Consider the following 18,795-nt stretch of genomic DNA (forward strand, 5'->3'; position numbering starts at 1 on the left):
GCCAAATTTGGTATTTAAGAAATACATCTACACAATATCTGTTAAAAAATGTTGGTACTTTTAGGTTTTCAATCTTACTCTAATATTTCCATGTAGTTATTTATGTTAACAATGAAAGGTAACGCCTACGAACTGTTCGAATGTTATGGCAAAGATTACAAGGTAATGATAATTCTGTGTAAATTGGAGCAGTGTGTTTCATTTCTATTACAGCTTAACAACAGGGTCTGGAGTCGATTATATTTTATTAAATGCGACAATTAGAGAAAAATTGTAGATTTTGTGTGACCATCTACTAACAACATACCATGAAAAATTGAATTTTTGTAGCGACACCGTTAGTCGCTTGGGTGCCTATGCCAGTTCATAGAATTATAACAGCTTATACCTATTAGGACTTTGTCAAAATCTAGAAAAATTAACCCTCGAGTGGGATATACTCAGCTCTACAGAAAAGTAAAATTTTTTAAATTTGTGAAGCAAAAATTCACTAATTCATTCAGTATCTGACTTTCTACTTGATTTTCTGAATAGATTTTTACTTGCGTTAAGAATATAAGAGCTTTAGTAAAAAAGAAATTTCTGTATATTTTGTTGGATGACAAACCCCTCTTTTTTGCACGTGAGAGTCCTTATTTTCCCAGACGGAATGTGTATATGAGAAATCAATTTCTTGCGTGTAACTGTGTAAATATATCTGCTCGCAAGGTTTTTAACACTTTTCACAAGTTATTTGCCAGTTGATAGGTATGCATGATAATTTTTTCTGTCCCGAATATTACTGCAATAGATGCTCCTTTTTGACTGTCAATTCCCGTCCAGATCTAGACTCAGACATCTGTATGCAACGGGATGTTTAAATCGAATCCGGAACATTTGATTGAACAAGAACAAAAGAAGACCTAGTACAAATGTATACTCGAAAACCGAGAGCAGTAAATACAAAAATTACGTACTATAAGCACATAAACGTAATTAGTTCAAAGTACACGCAGATCAAATAAGCGTTGTAACGTAATTAGCATTAGTGATTAAATTAAACGTAGTGGTATATTCATTTTTTTAGTGTTTTCATGTACATGAAGCTTTACTGTTTCTAAACTTATTTTTAAACCATTTCTCTAATCACTTAAATCTTATTGACTAACCGCAGATGAAAAATACATTAAAAGCTGAATAACGTTATTTGTATCAAATTTCCAACATTGGTCTTTAAGAAACCTCATGTGCTCGCTAGTATGACTTTTCAGGACGAACCGAAATGCAGGATGAATTTAATTCTCCACTTTGCTTGTAGCTTTTTATGCGTTTATTGCTCGACTATATCTTAAGTAAAAAGTGGGCGTTTTTTTCTTTAGAAATCTGATTGTGACCGTAAGGTAACGCCTACTTTTAGACAAATGTGGAAATTGAAGACTCCTGAGAGAGAGGGTTGACACACTTTAATACAAGCAATTTCCAACGACTAAATTTAAAATTTTTAGGACATAAAATTTTACTCGTGACCATCTATAAAGTAACTTTTACCATTTTATTCAAAACTTGAAATTTTCCCAAAGTGGCTCAAAATGTAAAGTTGAAACAGACATTTTATAAATCAATCAAAAATATTTGCCTAATTGAAAGTTTCATTTTTTAGATAAATATTTTCTATTTCTACCCATATTTAGAATGATTCTTGAAACATTGTTTCTGAACATTCATTTTTCATATAATGGCAGAGAGAATAAAGTGAAAAAGTTGAGTAGGAGACAATGGGCGTTTTTTTTTTAAAAAAAAATCATTATAAATATCCCATTAAGGATTACTTTCAAATTTAAACTAAACTCAAACCGCATCAAGGATTTTTCAGTTGAAATCATAGGATAAAACAATCTTTTTTGCAAGCAATCGCTTAGCAATTATTAGATCGATAATGAAAAAAAAATATTGCCCGCAACAATGAGTTTAAACAATTTTATTTAAAAGGTATTATTAAAAAACTTTTAAAATTGTTGGCGCTTCGCGTTTCTTATGTGCGCAAGCAGCGAAATCGTGCAAACGTGTAAGCGTATTTCTTAGTATTTTTTTCCTTCCAATTTCAGAAAGAGGATTTAAAGTTAAGACTTCGTTAATTTTGTTGCATAAAGCAAGTGTAGTTTTTAAAAAGAAGGAAAAAATTAGCCTCTTTAGATACATATTCATACGGATACAATGGAGAAATTTTTTTTTTGACATTAATTCTCGAATGCAAATATTTCACTATTAATCGGAAAAGGGCCCATGGGAGGTCTAAAACTTTCATGACTATGACACAAAACCAGGATATTAATTCTGTATCTTGGGTATGACCTAACTCTAATTATACAAAGGCAGCATATCAATAAACACATTACCTCTATATTTTTAGATTATCAACAACTGCATTCAATAAAATAAACCTTTTGAACGAAAAGCGAATATTTTTTCTCCTGCATGGTTAGAATTTTTTTTTATTTTTATAAATCTAGAGACTTCAGCGACTCCAAAGAGTTTATGGTAATTGATCAATAAATAGCAACTTTAAAAGTAGTTTTGAGAAGCGATTTGTTATTCGCATTCCTGCAATAATATTTACGCGAGCCACTGTGGCTTAGGCGATAGAGCGTTCGCCTCCAAATGAGATGACTAAAGTTCGAATCATGGCGGTGACTGGTTTTGCTCACGACCACGGTGCTGAAGTAGGATATCGTCAATAGGTAGACTGATCATAGGTTATATACTCTCATTGTCGTCGTACTAACAGTAGGGGTCCTTACCATGTTACGGAAATGCGGGTTTGCTCCCCACAAAGACTAATCTTCCTCAAAGCTTGATCAAGGAGTTCCACTGCGTTCCGGATTTTGTTCAAAATTATGACTACGGAGTTGAACATAGATACTAGTCGTAAACTCAGAATTTGAACGGCTGTTTAATAAAATAGTATTATTGATTTTCTACATAGTCCACTATATACCGCCTATTGAAAAGGAGCGGAAATAATGTGTATAGTTTCGGACTAAAACTTTTGTCGACATATAAGAATCGCGGAGCCGAGCAATAGAATAAATTGCGATCAGCGTGTGCTGATGACTTTTGTTTCAACAATCTAATATTTCTCTTTTATTAATAACCACTCAGAACGAGCTTTTTCCATCCATCTGGCGCAATGCCAAATAGTGCGATCATCAATGTTGCTCACTTCGATAGAAGTTACGCAACCGCTTCACGCTCAGGAGAAAGCCCCATTCCACATCATCGTGGTTGGGTTTTCTGCGAAGTTCGGTGAGTGAACTCGCTAATCATACTATAGAAATGATCCTATGAAGTATGATCTTGCCAAATTTGGTATTTAAGAAATACATCTACACAATATCTGTTAAAAAATGTTGGTACTTTTAGGTTTTCAATCTTACTCTAATATTTCCATGTAGTTATTTATGTTAACAATGAAAGGTAACGCCTACGAACTGTTCGAATGTTATGGCAAAGATTACAAGGTAATGATAATTCTGTGTAAATTGGAGCAGTGTGTTTCATTTCTATTACAGCTTAACAACAGGGTCTGGAGTCGATTATATTTTATTAAATGCGACAATTAGAGAAAAATTGTAGATTTTGTGTGACCATCTACTAACAACATACCATGAAAAATTGAATTTTTGTAGCGACACCGTTAGTCGCTTGGGTGCCTATGCCAGTTCATAGAATTATAACAGCTTATACCTATTAGGACTTTGTCAAAATCTAGAAAAATTAACCCTCGAGTGGGATGTACTCAGCTCTACAGAAAAGTTAAATTTTTTAAATTTGTGAAGCAAAAATTCACTAATTCATTCAGTATCTGACTTTCTACTTGATTTTCTGAATAGATTTTTACTTGCGTTAAGAATATAAGAGCTTTAGTAAAAAAGAAATTTCTGTATATTTTGTTGGATGACAAACCCCTCTTTTTTGCACGTGAGAGTCCTTATTTTCCCAGACGGAATGTGTATATGAGAAATCAATTTCTTGCGTGTAACTGTGTAAATATATCTGCTCGCAAGGTTTTTAACACTTTTCACAAGTTATTTGCCAGTTGATAGGTATGCATGATAATTTTTTCTGTCCCGAATATTACTGCAATAGATGCTCCTTTTTGACTGTCAATTCCCGTCCAGATCTAGACTCAGACATCTGTATGCAACGGGATGTTTAAATCGGATCCGGAACATTTGATTGAACAAGAACAAAAGAAGACCTAGTAGAAATGTATACTCGAAAACCGAGAGCAGTAAATACAAAAATTACGTACTATAAGCACATAAACGTAATTAGTTCAAAGTACACGCAGATCGAATAAGCGTTGTAACGTAATTAGCATTAGTGATTAAATTAAACGTAGTGGTATATTCATTTTTTTAGTGTTTTCATGTACATGAAGCTTTACTGTTTCTAAACTTATTTTTAAACCATTTCTCTAATCACTTAAATCTTATTGACTAACCGCAGATGAAAAATACATTAAAAGCTGAATAACGTTATTTGTATCAAATTTCCAACATTGGTCTTTAAGAAACCTCATGTGCTCGCTAGTATGACTTTTCAGGACGAACCGAAATGCAGGATGAATTTAATTCTCCACTTTGCTTGTAGCTTTTTATGCGTTTATTGCTCGACTATATCTTAAGTAAAAAGTGGGCGTTTTTTTTCTTTAGAAATCTGATTGTGACCGTAAGGTAACGCTTACTTTTAGACGAATGTGGAAATTGAAGACTCCTGAGAGAGAGGGTTGACACACTTTAATACAAGCAATTTCCAACGACTAAATTTAAAATTTTTAGGACATAAAATTTTACTCGTGACCATCTATAAAGTAACTTTTACCATTTTATTCAAAACTTGAAATTTTCCCAAAGTGGCTCAAAATGTAAAGTTGAAACAGACATTTTATAAATCAATCAAAAATATTTGCCTAATTGAAAGTTTCATTTTTTAGATAAATATTTTCTATTTCTACCCATATTTAGAATGATTCTTGAAACATTGTTTCTGAACATTCATTTTTCATATAATGACAGAGAGAATAAAGTGAAAAAGTTGAGTAGGAGACAATGGGCGTTTTTTTTTAAAAAAAAAATCATTATAAATATCCCATTAAGGATTCCTTTCAAATTTAAACTAAACTCAAACCGCATCAAGGATTTTTCAGTTGAAATCATAGGATAAAACAATCTTTTTTGCAAGCAATCGCTTAGCAATTATTAGATCGATAATGAAAAAAAAATATTGCCCGCAACAATGAGTTTAAACAATTTTATTTAAAAGGTATTATTAAAAAACTTTTAAATTGTTGGCGCTTCGCGTTTCTTATGTGCGCAAGCAGCGAAATCGTGCAAACGTGTAAGCGTATTTCTTAGTATTTTTTTCCTTCCAATTTCAGAAAGAGGATTTAAAGTTAAGACTTCGTTAATTTTGTTGCATAAAGCAAGTGTAGTTTTTAAAAAGAAGGAAAAAATTAGCCTCTTTAGATACATATTCATACGGATACAATGGAGAAATTTTTTTTTGACATTAATTCTCGAATGCAAATATTTCACTATTAATCGGAAAAGGGCCCATGGGAGGTCTAAAACTTTCATGACTATGACACAAAACCAGGATATTAATTCTGTATCTTGGGTATGACCTAACTCTAATTATACAAAGGCAGCATATCAATAAACACATTACCTCTATATTTTTAGATTATCAACAACTGCATTCAATAAAATAAACCTTTTGAACGAAAAGCGAATATTTTTTCTCCTGCATGGTTAGAATTTTTTTTTATTTTTATAAATCTAGAGACTTCAGCGACTCCAAAGAGTTTATGGTAATTGATCAATAAATAGCAACTTTAAAAGTAGTTTTGAGAAGCGATTTGTCATTCGCATCCCTGCAATAATATTTACGCGAGCCACTGTGGCTTAGGCGATAGAGCGTTCGCCTCCAAATGAGATGACTAAAGTTCGAATCATGGCGGTGACTGGTTTTGCTCACGACCACGGTGCTGAAGTAGGATATCGTCAGTAGGTAGACTGATCATAGGTTATATACTCTCATTGTCGTCGTACTAACAGTAGGGGTCCTTACCATGTTACGGAAATGCGGGTTTGCTCCCCACAAAGACTAATCTTCCTCAAAGCTTGATCAAGGAGTTCCACTGCGTTCCGGATTTTGTTCAAAATTATGACTACGGAGTTGAACATAGATACTAGTCGTAAACTCAGAATTTGAACGGCTGTTTAATAAAATAGTATTATTGATTTTCTACATAGTCCACTATATACCGCCTATTGAAAAGGAGCGGAAATAATGTGTATAGTTTCGGACTAAAACTTTTGTCGACATATAAGAATCGCGGAGCCGAGCAATAGAATAAATTGCGATCAGCGTGTGCTGATGACTTTTGTTTCAACAATCTAATATTTCTCTTTTATTAATAACCACTCAGAACGAGCTTTTTCCATCCATCTGGCGCAATGCCAAATAGTGCGATCATCAATGTTGCTCACTTCGATAGAAGTTACGCAACCGCTTCACGCTCAGGAGAAAGCCCCATTCCACATCATCGTGGTTGGGTTTTCTGCGAAGTTCGGTGAGTGAACTCGCTAATCATACTATAGAAATGATCCTATGAAGTATGATCTTGCCAAATTTGGTATTTAAGAAATACATCTACACAATATCTGTTAAAAAATGTTGGTACTTTTAGGTTTTCAATCTTACTCTAATATTTCCATGTAGTTATTTATGTTAACAATGAAAGGTAACGCCTACGAACTGTTCGAATGTTATGGCAAAGATTACAAGGTAATGATAATTCTGTGTAAATTGGAGCAGTGTGTTTCATTTCTATTACAGCTTAACAACAGGGTCTGGAGTCGATTATATTTTATTAAATGCGACAATTAGAGAAAAATTGTAGATTTTGTGTGACCATCTACTAACAACATACCATGAAAAATTGAATTTTTGTAGCGACACCGTTAGTCGCTTGGGTGCCTATGCCAGTTCATAGAATTATAACAGCTTATACCTATTAGGACTTTGTCAAAATCTAGAAAAATTAACCCTCGAGTGGGATGTACTCAGCTCTACAGAAAAGTTAAATTTTTTAAATTTGTGAAGCAAAAATTCACTAATTCATTCAGTATCTGACTTTCTACTTGATTTTCTGAATAGATTTTTACTTGCGTTAAGAATATAAGAGCTTTAGTAAAAAAGAAATTTCTGTATATTTTGTTGGATGACAAACCCCTCTTTTTTGCACGTGAGAGTCCTTATTTTCCCAGACGGAATGTGTATATGAGAAATCAATTTCTTGCGTGTAACTGTGTAAATATATCTGCTCGCAAGGTTTTTAACACTTTTCACAAGTTATTTGCCAGTTGATAGGTATGCATGATAATTTTTTCTGTCCCGAATATTACTGCAATAGATGCTCCTTTTTGACTGTCAATTCCCGTCCAGATCTAGACTCAGACATCTGTATGCAACGGGATGTTTAAATCGGATCCGGAACATTTGATTGAACAAGAACAAAAGAAGACCTAGTAGAAATGTATACTCGAAAACCGAGAGCAGTAAATACAAAAATTACGTACTATAAGCACATAAACGTAATTAGTTCAAAGTACACGCAGATCGAATAAGCGTTGTAACGTAATTAGCATTAGTGATTAAATTAAACGTAGTGGTATATTCATTTTTTTAGTGTTTTCATGTACATGAAGCTTTACTGTTTCTAAACTTATTTTTAAACCATTTCTCTAATCACTTAAATCTTATTGACTAACCGCAGATGAAAAATACATTAAAAGCTGAATAACGTTATTTGTATCAAATTTCCAACATTGGTCTTTAAGAAACCTCATGTGCTCGCTAGTATGACTTTTCAGGACGAACCGAAATGCAGGATGAATTTAATTCTCCACTTTGCTTGTAGCTTTTTATGCGTTTATTGCTCGACTATATCTTAAGTAAAAAGTGGGCGTTTTTTTTCTTTAGAAATCTGATTGTGACCGTAAGGTAACGCTTACTTTTAGACGAATGTGGAAATTGAAGACTCCTGAGAGAGAGGGTTGACACACTTTAATACAAGCAATTTCCAACGACTAAATTTAAAATTTTTAGGACATAAAATTTTACTCGTGACCATCTATAAAGTAACTTTTACCATTTTATTCAAAACTTGAAATTTTCCCAAAGTGGCTCAAAATGTAAAGTTGAAACAGACATTTTATAAATCAATCAAAAATATTTGCCTAATTGAAAGTTTCATTTTTTAGATAAATATTTTCTATTTCTACCCATATTTAGAATGATTCTTGAAACATTGTTTCTGAACATTCATTTTTCATATAATGACAGAGAGAATAAAGTGAAAAAGTTGAGTAGGAGACAATGGGCGTTTTTTTTTAAAAAAAAAATCATTATAAATATCCCATTAAGGATTCCTTTCAAATTTAAACTAAACTCAAACCGCATCAAGGATTTTTCAGTTGAAATCATAGGATAAAACAATCTTTTTTGCAAGCAATCGCTTAGCAATTATTAGATCGATAATGAAAAAAAAATATTGCCCGCAACAATGAGTTTAAACAATTTTATTTAAAAGGTATTATTAAAAAACTTTTAAATTGTTGGCGCTTCGCGTTTCTTATGTGCGCAAGCAGCGAAATCGTGCAAACGTGTAAGCGTATTTCTTAGTATTTTTTTCCTTCCAATTTCAGAAAGAGGATTTAAAGTTAAGACTTCGTTAATTTTGTTGCATAAAGCAAGTGTAGTTTTTAAAAAGAAGGAAAAAATTAGCCTCTTTAGATACATATTCATACGGATACAATGGAGAAATTTTTTTTTGACATTAATTCTCGAATGCAAATATTTCACTATTAATCGGAAAAGGGCCCATGGGAGGTCTAAAACTTTCATGACTATGACACAAAACCAGGATATTAATTCTGTATCTTGGGTATGACCTAACTCTAATTATACAAAGGCAGCATATCAATAAACACATTACCTCTATATTTTTAGATTATCAACAACTGCATTCAATAAAATAAACCTTTTGAACGAAAAGCGAATATTTTTTCTCCTGCATGGTTAGAATTTTTTTTTATTTTTATAAATCTAGAGACTTCAGCGACTCCAAAGAGTTTATGGTAATTGATCAATAAATAGCAACTTTAAAAGTAGTTTTGAGAAGCGATTTGTCATTCGCATCCCTGCAATAATATTTACGCGAGCCACTGTGGCTTAGGCGATAGAGCGTTCGCCTCCAAATGAGATGACTAAAGTTCGAATCATGGCGGTGACTGGTTTTGCTCACGACCACGGTGCTGAAGTAGGATATCGTCAGTAGGTAGACTGATCATAGGTTATATACTCTCATTGTCGTCGTACTAACAGTAGGGGTCCTTACCATGTTACGGAAATGCGGGTTTGCTCCCCACAAAGACTAATCTTCCTCAAAGCTTGATCAAGGAGTTCCACTGCGTTCCGGATTTTGTTCAAAATTATGACTACGGAGTTGAACATAGATACTAGTCGTAAACTCAGAATTTGAACGGCTGTTTAATAAAATAGTATTATTGATTTTCTACATAGTCCACTATATACCGCCTATTGAAAAGGAGCGGAAATAATGTGTATAGTTTCGGACTAAAACTTTTGTCGACATATAAGAATCGCGGAGCCGAGCAATAGAATAAATTGCGATCAGCGTGTGCTGATGACTTTTGTTTCAACAATCTAATATTTCTCTTTTATTAATAACCACTCAGAACGAGCTTTTTCCATCCATCTGGCGCAATGCCAAATAGTGCGATCATCAATGTTGCTCACTTCGATAGAAGTTACGCAACCGCTTCACGCTCAGGAGAAAGCCCCATTCCACATCATCGTGGTTGGGTTTTCTGCGAAGTTCGGTGAGTGAACTCGCTAATCATACTATAGAAATGATCCTATGAAGTATGATCTTGCCAAATTTGGTATTTAAGAAATACATCTACACAATATCTGTTAAAAAATGTTGGTACTTTTAGGTTTTCAATCTTACTCTAATATTTCCATGTAGTTATTTATGTTAACAATGAAAGGTAACGCCTACGAACTGTTCGAATGTTATGGCAAAGATTACAAGGTAATGATAATTCTGTGTAAATTGGAGCAGTGTGTTTCATTTCTATTACAGCTTAACAACAGGGTCTGGAGTCGATTATATTTTATTAAATGCGACAATTAGAGAAAAATTGTAGATTTTGTGTGACCATCTACTAACAACATACCATGAAAAATTGAATTTTTGTAGCGACACCGTTAGTCGCTTGGGTGCCTATGCCAGTTCATAGAATTATAACAGCTTATACCTATTAGGACTTTGTCAAAATCTAGAAAAATTAACCCTCGAGTGGGATGTACTCAGCTCTACAGAAAAGTTAAATTTTTTAAATTTGTGAAGCAAAAATTCACTAATTCATTCAGTATCTGACTTTCTACTTGATTTTCTGAATAGATTTTTACTTGCGTTAAGAATATAAGAGCTTTAGTAAAAAAGAAATTTCTGTATATTTTGTTGGATGACAAACCCCTCTTTTTTGCACGTGAGAGTCCTTATTTTCCCAGACGGAATGTGTATATGAGAAATCAATTTCTTGCGTGTAACTGTGTAAATATATCTGCTCGCAAGGTTTTTAACACTTTTCACAAGTTATTTGCCAGTTGATAGGTATGCATGATAATTTTTTCTGTCCCGAATATTACTGCAATAGATGCTCCTTTTTGACTGTCAATTCCCGTCCAGATCTAGACTCAGACATCTGTATGCAACGGGATGTTTAAATCGGATCCGGAACATTTGATTGAACAAGAACAAAAGAAGACCTAGTAGAAATGTATACTCGAAAACCGAGAGCAGTAAATACAAAAATTACGTACTATAAGCACATAAACGTAATTAGTTCAAAGTACACGCAGATCGAATAAGCGTTGTAACGTAATTAGCATTAGTGATTAAATTAAACGTAGTGGTATATTCATTTTTTTAGTGTTTTCATGTACATGAAGCTTTACTGTTTCTAAACTTATTTTTAAACCATTTCTCTAATCACTTAAATCTTATTGACTAACCGCAGATGAAAAATACATTAAAAGCTGAATAACGTTATTTGTATCAAATTTCCAACATTGGTCTTTAAGAAACCTCATGTGCTCGCTAGTATGACTTTTCAGGACGAACCGAAATGCAGGATGAATTTAATTCTCCACTTTGCTTGTAGCTTTTTATGCGTTTATTGCTCGACTATATCTTAAGTAAAAAGTGGGCGTTTTTTTTCTTTAGAAATCTGATTGTGACCGTAAGGTAACGCTTACTTTTAGACGAATGTGGAAATTGAAGACTCCTGAGAGAGAGGGTTGACACACTTTAATACAAGCAATTTCCAACGACTAAATTTAAAATTTTTAGGACATAAAATTTTACTCGTGACCATCTATAAAGTAACTTTTACCATTTTATTCAAAACTTGAAATTTTCCCAAAGTGGCTCAAAATGTAAAGTTGAAACAGACATTTTATAAATCAATCAAAAATATTTGCCTAATTGAAAGTTTCATTTTTTAGATAAATATTTTCTATTTCTACCCATATTTAGAATGATTCTTGAAACATTGTTTCTGAACATTCATTTTTCATATAATGACAGAGAGAATAAAGTGAAAAAGTTGAGTAGGAGACAATGGGCGTTTTTTTTTAAAAAAAAATCATTATAAATATCCCATTAAGGATTCCTTTCAAATTTAAACTAAACTCAAACCGCATCAAGGATTTTTCAGTTGAAATCATAGGATAAAACAATCTTTTTTGCAAGCAATCGCTTAGCAATTATTAGATCGATAATGAAAAAAAAATATTGCCCGCAACAATGAGTTTAAACAATTTTATTTAAAAGGTATTATTAAAAAACTTTTAAATTGTTGGCGCTTCGCGTTTCTTATGTGCGCAAGCAGCGAAATCGTGCAAACGTGTAAGCGTATTTCTTAGTATTTTTTTCCTTCCAATTTCAGAAAGAGGATTTAAAGTTAAGACTTCGTTAATTTTGTTGCATAAAGCAAGTGTAGTTTTTAAAAAGAAGGAAAAAATTAGCCTCTTTAGATACATATTCATACGGATACAATGGAGAAATTTTTTTTTGACATTAATTCTCGAATGCAAATATTTCACTATTAATCGGAAAAGGGCCCATGGGAGGTCTAAAACTTTCATGACTATGACACAAAACCAGGATATTAATTCTGTATCTTGGGTATGACCTAACTCTAATTATACAAAGGCAGCATATCAATAAACACATTACCTCTATATTTTTAGATTATCAACAACTGCATTCAATAAAATAAACCTTTTGAACGAAAAGCGAATATTTTTTCTCCTGCATGGTTAGAATTTTTTTTTATTTTTATAAATCTAGAGACTTCAGCGACTCCAAAGAGTTTATGGTAATTGATCAATAAATAGCAACTTTAAAAGTAGTTTTGAGAAGCGATTTGTCATTCGCATCCCTGCAATAATATTTACGCGAGCCACTGTGGCTTAGGCGATAGAGCGTTCGCCTCCAAATGAGATGACTAAAGTTCGAATCATGGCGGTGACTGGTTTTGCTCACGACCACGGTGCTGAAGTAGGATATCGTCAGTAGGTAGACTGATCATAGGTTATATACTCTCATTGTCGTCGTACTAACAGTAGGGGTCCTTACCATGTTACGGAAATGCGGGTTTGCTCCCCACAAAGACTAATCTTCCTCAAAGCTTGATCAAGGAGTTCCACTGCGTTCCGGATTTTGTTCAAAATTATGACTACGGAGTTGAACATAGATACTAGTCGTAAACTCAGAATTTGAACGGCTGTTTAATAAAATAGTATTATTGATTTTCTACATAGTCCACTATATACCGCCTATTGAAAAGGAGCGGAAATAATGTGTATAGTTTCGGACTAAAACTTTTGTCGACATATAAGAATCGCGGAGCCGAGCAATAGAATAAATTGCGATCAGCGTGTGCTGATGACTTTTGTTTCAACAATCTAATATTTCTCTTTTATTAATAACCACTCAGAACGAGCTTTTTCCATCCATCTGGCGCAATGCCAAATAGTGCGATCATCAATGTTGCTCACTTCGATAGAAGTTACGCAACCGCTTCACGCTCAGGAGAAAGCCCCATTCCACATCATCGTGGTTGGGTTTTCTGCGAAGTTCGGTGAGTGAACTCGCTAATCATACTATAGAAATGATCCTATGAAGTATGATCTTGCCAAATTTGGTATTTAAGAAATACATCTACACAATATCTGTTAAAAAATGTTGGTACTTTTAGGTTTTCAATCTTACTCTAATATTTCCATGTAGTTATTTATGTTAACAATGAAAGGTAACGCCTACGAACTGTTCGAATGTTATGGCAAAGATTACAAGGTAATGATAATTCTGTGTAAATTGGAGCAGTGTGTTTCATTTCTATTACAGCTTAACAACAGGGTCTGGAGTCGATTATATTTTATTAAATGCGACAATTAGAGAAAAATTGTAGATTTTGTGTGACCATCTACTAACAACATACCATGAAAAATTGAATTTTTGTAGCGACACCGTTAGTCGCTTGGGTGCCTATGCCAGTTCATAGAATTATAACAGCTTATACCTATTAGGACTTTGTCAAAATCTAGAAAAATTAACCCTCGAGTGGGATGTACTCAGCTCTACAGAAAAGTTAAATTTTTTAAATTTGTGAAGCAAAAATTCACTAATTCATTCAGTATCTGACTTTCTACTTGATTTTCTGAATAGATTTTTACTTGCGTTAAGAATATAAGAGCTTTAGTAAAAAAGAAATTTCTGTATATTTTGTTGGATGACAAACCCCTCTTTTTTGCACGTGAGAGTCCTTATTTTCCCAGACGGAATGTGTATATGAGAAATCAATTTCTTGCGTGTAACTGTGTAAATATATCTGCTCGCAAGGTTTTTAACACTTTTCACAAGTTATTTGCCAGTTGATAGGTATGCATGATAATTTTTTCTGTCCCGAATATTACTGCAATAGATGCTCCTTTTTGACTGTCAATTCCCGTCCAGATCTAGACTCAGACATCTGTATGCAACGGGATGTTTAAATCGGATCCGGAACATTTGATTGAACAAGAACAAAAGAAGACCTAGTAGAAATGTATACTCGAAAACCGAGAGCAGTAAATACAAAAATTACGTACTATAAGCACATAAACGTAATTAGTTCAAAGTACACGCAGATCGAATAAGCGTTGTAACGTAATTAGCATTAGTGATTAAATTAAACGTAGTGGTATATTCATTTTTTTAGTGTTTTCATGTACATGAAGCTTTACTGTTTCTAAACTTATTTTTAAACCATTTCTCTAATCACTTAAATCTTATTGACTAACCGCAGATGAAAAATACATTAAAAGCTGAATAACGTTATTTGTATCAAATTTCCAACATTGGTCTTTAAGAAACCTCATGTGCTCGCTAGTATGACTTTTCAGGACGAACCGAAATGCAGGATGAATTTAATTCTCCACTTTGCTTGTAGCTTTTTATGCGTTTATTGCTCGACTATATCTTAAGTAAAAAGTGGGCGTTTTTTTTCTTTAGAAATCTGATTGTGACCGTAAGGTAACGCTTACTTTTAGACGAATGTGGAAATTGAAGACTCCTGAGAGAGAGGGTTGACACACTTTAATACAAGCAATTTCCAACGACTAAATTTAAAATTTTTAGGACATAAAATTTTACTCGTGACCATCTATAAAGTAACTTTTACCATTTTATTCAAAACTTGAAATTTTCCCAAAGTGGCTCAAAATGTAAAGTTGAAACAGACATTTTATAAATCAATCAAAAATATTTGCCTAATTGAAAGTTTCATTTTTTAGATAAATATTTTCTATTTCTACCCATATTTAGAATGATTCTTGAAACATTGTTTCTGAACATTCATTTTTCATATAATGACAGAGAGAATAAAGTGAAAAAGTTGAGTAGGAGACAATGGGCGTTTTTTTTTAAAAAAAAAATCATTATAAATATCCCATTAAGGATTCCTTTCAAATTTAAACTAAACTCAAACCGCATCAAGGATTTTTCAGTTGAAATCATAGGATAAAACAATCTTTTTTGCAAGCAATCGCTTAGCAATTATTAGATCGATAATGAAAAAAAAATATTGCCCGCAACAATGAGTTTAAACAATTTTATTTAAAAGGTATTATTAAAAAACTTTTAAATTGTTGGCGCTTCGCGTTTCTTATGTGCGCAAGCAGCGAAATCGTGCAAACGTGTAAGCGTATTTCTTAGTATTTTTTTCCTTCCAATTTCAGAAAGAGGATTTAAAGTTAAGACTTCGTTAATTTTGTTGCATAAAGCAAGTGTAGTTTTTAAAAAGAAGGAAAAAATTAGCCTCTTTAGATACATATTCATACGGATACAATGGAGAAATTTTTTTTTGACATTAATTCTCGAATGCAAATATTTCACTATTAATCGGAAAAGGGCCCATGGGAGGTCTAAAACTTTCATGACTATGACACAAAACCAGGATATTAATTCTGTATCTTGGGTATGACCTAACTCTAATTATACAAAGGCAGCATATCAATAAACACATTACCTCTATATTTTTAGATTATCAACAACTGCATTCAATAAAATAAACCTTTTGAACGAAAAGCGAATATTTTTTCTCCTGCATGGTTAGAATTTTTTTTTATTTTTATAAATCTAGAGACTTCAGCGACTCCAAAGAGTTTATGGTAATTGATCAATAAATAGCAACTTTAAAAGTAGTTTTGAGAAGCGATTTGTCATTCGCATCCCTGCAATAATATTTACGCGAGCCACTGTGGCTTAGGCGATAGAGCGTTCGCCTCCAAATGAGATGACTAAAGTTCGAATCATGGCGGTGACTGGTTTTGCTCACGACCACGGTGCTGAAGTAGGATATCGTCAGTAGGTAGACTGATCATAGGTTATATACTCTCATTGTCGTCGTACTAACAGTAGGGGTCCTTACCATGTTACGGAAATGCGGGTTTGCTCCCCACAAAGACTAATCTTCCTCAAAGCTTGATCAAGGAGTTCCACTGCGTTCCGGATTTTGTTCAAAATTATGACTACGGAGTTGAACATAGATACTAGTCGTAAACTCAGAATTTGAACGGCTGTTTAATAAAATAGTATTATTGATTTTCTACATAGTCCACTATATACCGCCTATTGAAAAGGAGCGGAAATAATGTGTATAGTTTCGGACTAAAACATTTGTCGACATATAAGAATCGCGGAGCCGAGCAATAGAATAAATTGCGATCAGCGTGTGCTGATGACTTTTGTTTCAACAATCTAATATTTCTCTTTTATTAATAACCACTCAGAATGAGCTTTTTCCATCCATCTGGCGCAATGCCAAATAGTGCGATCATCAATGTTGCTCACTTCGATAGAAGTTACGCAACCGCTTCACGCTCAGGAGAAAGCCCCATTCCACATCATCGTGGTTGGGTTTTCTGCGAAGTTCGGTGAGTGAACTCGCTAATCATACTATAGAAATGATCCTATGAAGTATGATCTTGCCAAATTTGGTATTTAAGAAATACATCTACACAATATCTGTTAAAAAATGTTGGTACTTTTAGGTTTTCAATCTTACTCTAATATTTCCATGTAGTTATTTATGTTAACAATGAAAGGTAACGCCTACGAACTGTTCGAATGTTATGGCAAAGATTACAAGGTAATGATAATTCTGTGTAAATTGGAGCAGTGTGTTTCATTTCTATTACAGCTTAACAACAGGGTCTGGAGTCGATTATATTTTATTAAATGCGACAATTAGAGAAAAATTGTAGATTTTGTGTGACCATCTACTAACAACATACCATGAAAAATTGAATTTTTGTAGCGACACCGTTAGTCGCTTGGGTGCCTATGCCAGTTCATAGAATTATAACAGCTTATACCTATTAGGACTTTGTCAAAATCTAGAAAAATTAACCCTCGAGTGGGATGTACTCAGCTCTACAGAAAAGTAAAATTTTTTAAATTTGTGAAGCAAAAATTCACTAATTCATTCAGTATCTGACTTTCTACTTGATTTTCTGAATAGATTTTTACTTGCGTTAAGAATATAAGAGCTTTAGTAAAAAAGAAATTTCTGTATATTTTGTTGGATGACAAACCCCTCTTTTTTGCACGTGAGAGTCCTTATTTTCCCAGACGGAATGTGTATATGAGAAATCAATTTCTTGCGTGTAACTGTGTAAATATATCTGCTCGCAAGGTTTTTAACACTTTTCACAAGTTATTTGCCAGTTGATAGGTATGCATGATAATTTTTTCTGTCCCGAATATTACTGCAATAGATGCTCCTTTTTGACTGTCAATTCCCGTCCAGATCTAGACTCAGACATCTGTATGCAACGGGATGTTTAAATCGGATCCGGAACATTTGATTGAACAAGAACAAAAGAAGACCTAGTAGAAATGTATACTCGAAAACCGAGAGCAGTAAATACAAAAATTACGTACTATAAGCACATAAACGTAATTAGTTCAAAGTACACGCAGATCGAATAAGCGTTGTAACGTAATTAGCATTAGTGATTAAATTAAACGTAGTGGTATATTCATTTTTTTAGTGTTTTCATGTACATGAAGCTTTACTGTTTCTAAACTTATTTTTAAACCATTTCTCTAATCACTTAAATCTTATTGACTAACCGCAGATGAAAAATACATTAAAAGCTGAATAACGATATTTGTATCAAATTTCCAACATTGGTCTTTAAGAAACCTCATGTGCTCGCTAGTATGACTTTTCAGAACGAACCGAAATGCAGGATGAATTTAATTCTCCACTTTGCTTGTAGCTTTTTATGCGTTTATTGCTCGACTATATCTTAAGTAAAAAGTGGGCGTTTTTTTTCTTTAGAAATCTGATTGTGACCGTAAGGTAACGCCTACTTTTAGACGAATGTGGAAATTGAAGACTCCTGAGAGAGAGGGTTGACACACTTTAATACAAGCAATTTCCAACGACTAAATTTAAAATTTTTAGGACATAAAATTTTACTCGTGACCATCTATAAAGTAACTTTTACCATTTTATTCAAAACTTGAAATTTTCCCAAAGTGGCTCAAAATGTAAAGTTGAAACAGACATTTTATAAGTCAATCAAAAATATTTGCCTAATTGAAAGTTTCATTTTTTAGATAAATATTTTCTATTTCTACCCATATTTAGAATGATTCTTGAAACATTGTTTCTGAACATTCATTTTTCATATAATGACAGAGAGAATAAAGTGAAAAAGTTGAGTAGGAGACAATGGGCGTTTTTTTTTTAAAAAAAAAATCATTATAAATATCCCATTAAGGATTACTTTCAAATTTAAACTAAACTCAAACCGCATCAAGGATTTTTCAGTTGAAATCATAGGATAAAACAATCTTTTTTGCAAGCAATCGCTTAGCAATTATTAGATCGATAATGAAAAAAAAATATTGCCCGCAACAATGAGTTTAAACAATTTTATTTAAAAGGTATTATTAAAAAACTTTTAAAATTGTTGGCGCTTCGCGTTTCTTATGTGCGCAAGCAGCGAAATCGTGCAAACGTGTAAGCGTATTTCTTAGTATTTTTTTCCTTCCAATTTCAGAAAGAGGATTTAAAGTTAAGACTTCGTTAATTTTGTTGC

At 33.1% G+C, this 18,795-nt stretch overlaps 5 non-coding genes across 5 annotated transcripts; all 5 read right to left on the reverse strand.

Annotated features, from left to right (window-relative positions):
• Nucleotides 1–3,129: 3,129 nt before the first annotated feature.
• On the reverse strand, nucleotides 3,130–3,335 carry LOC147816325 (small nucleolar RNA U3). Its single transcript, XR_015430356.1, has one exon. It is a non-coding gene; the product is annotated as a small nucleolar RNA U3 (small nucleolar RNA).
• Nucleotides 3,336–6,463: 3,128 nt separating this feature from the next.
• On the reverse strand, nucleotides 6,464–6,669 carry LOC147816326 (small nucleolar RNA U3). Its single transcript, XR_015430359.1, has one exon. It is a non-coding gene; the product is annotated as a small nucleolar RNA U3 (small nucleolar RNA).
• Nucleotides 6,670–9,797: 3,128 nt separating this feature from the next.
• LOC147816327 (small nucleolar RNA U3) lies at nucleotides 9,798–10,003 on the reverse strand. The gene has a single exon (XR_015430360.1). It is a non-coding gene; the product is annotated as a small nucleolar RNA U3 (small nucleolar RNA).
• Nucleotides 10,004–13,130: 3,127 nt separating this feature from the next.
• LOC147816328 (small nucleolar RNA U3) lies at nucleotides 13,131–13,336 on the reverse strand. Its single transcript, XR_015430361.1, has one exon. It is a non-coding gene; the product is annotated as a small nucleolar RNA U3 (small nucleolar RNA).
• A 3,128-nt stretch (nucleotides 13,337–16,464) lies between these two features.
• Nucleotides 16,465–16,670, reverse strand: LOC147816329 (small nucleolar RNA U3). The gene has a single exon (XR_015430347.1). It is a non-coding gene; the product is annotated as a small nucleolar RNA U3 (small nucleolar RNA).
• Between the last annotated feature and the right edge of the window lie 2,125 nt (nucleotides 16,671–18,795).

This window comes from Parasteatoda tepidariorum, chromosome 1 (genome assembly GCF_982258835.1).
Source record: "Parasteatoda tepidariorum strain Cologne lab strain chromosome 1, Ptep-v5.0, whole genome shotgun sequence".
Lineage (NCBI taxonomy): Eukaryota > Metazoa > Arthropoda > Arachnida > Araneae > Theridiidae > Parasteatoda > Parasteatoda tepidariorum.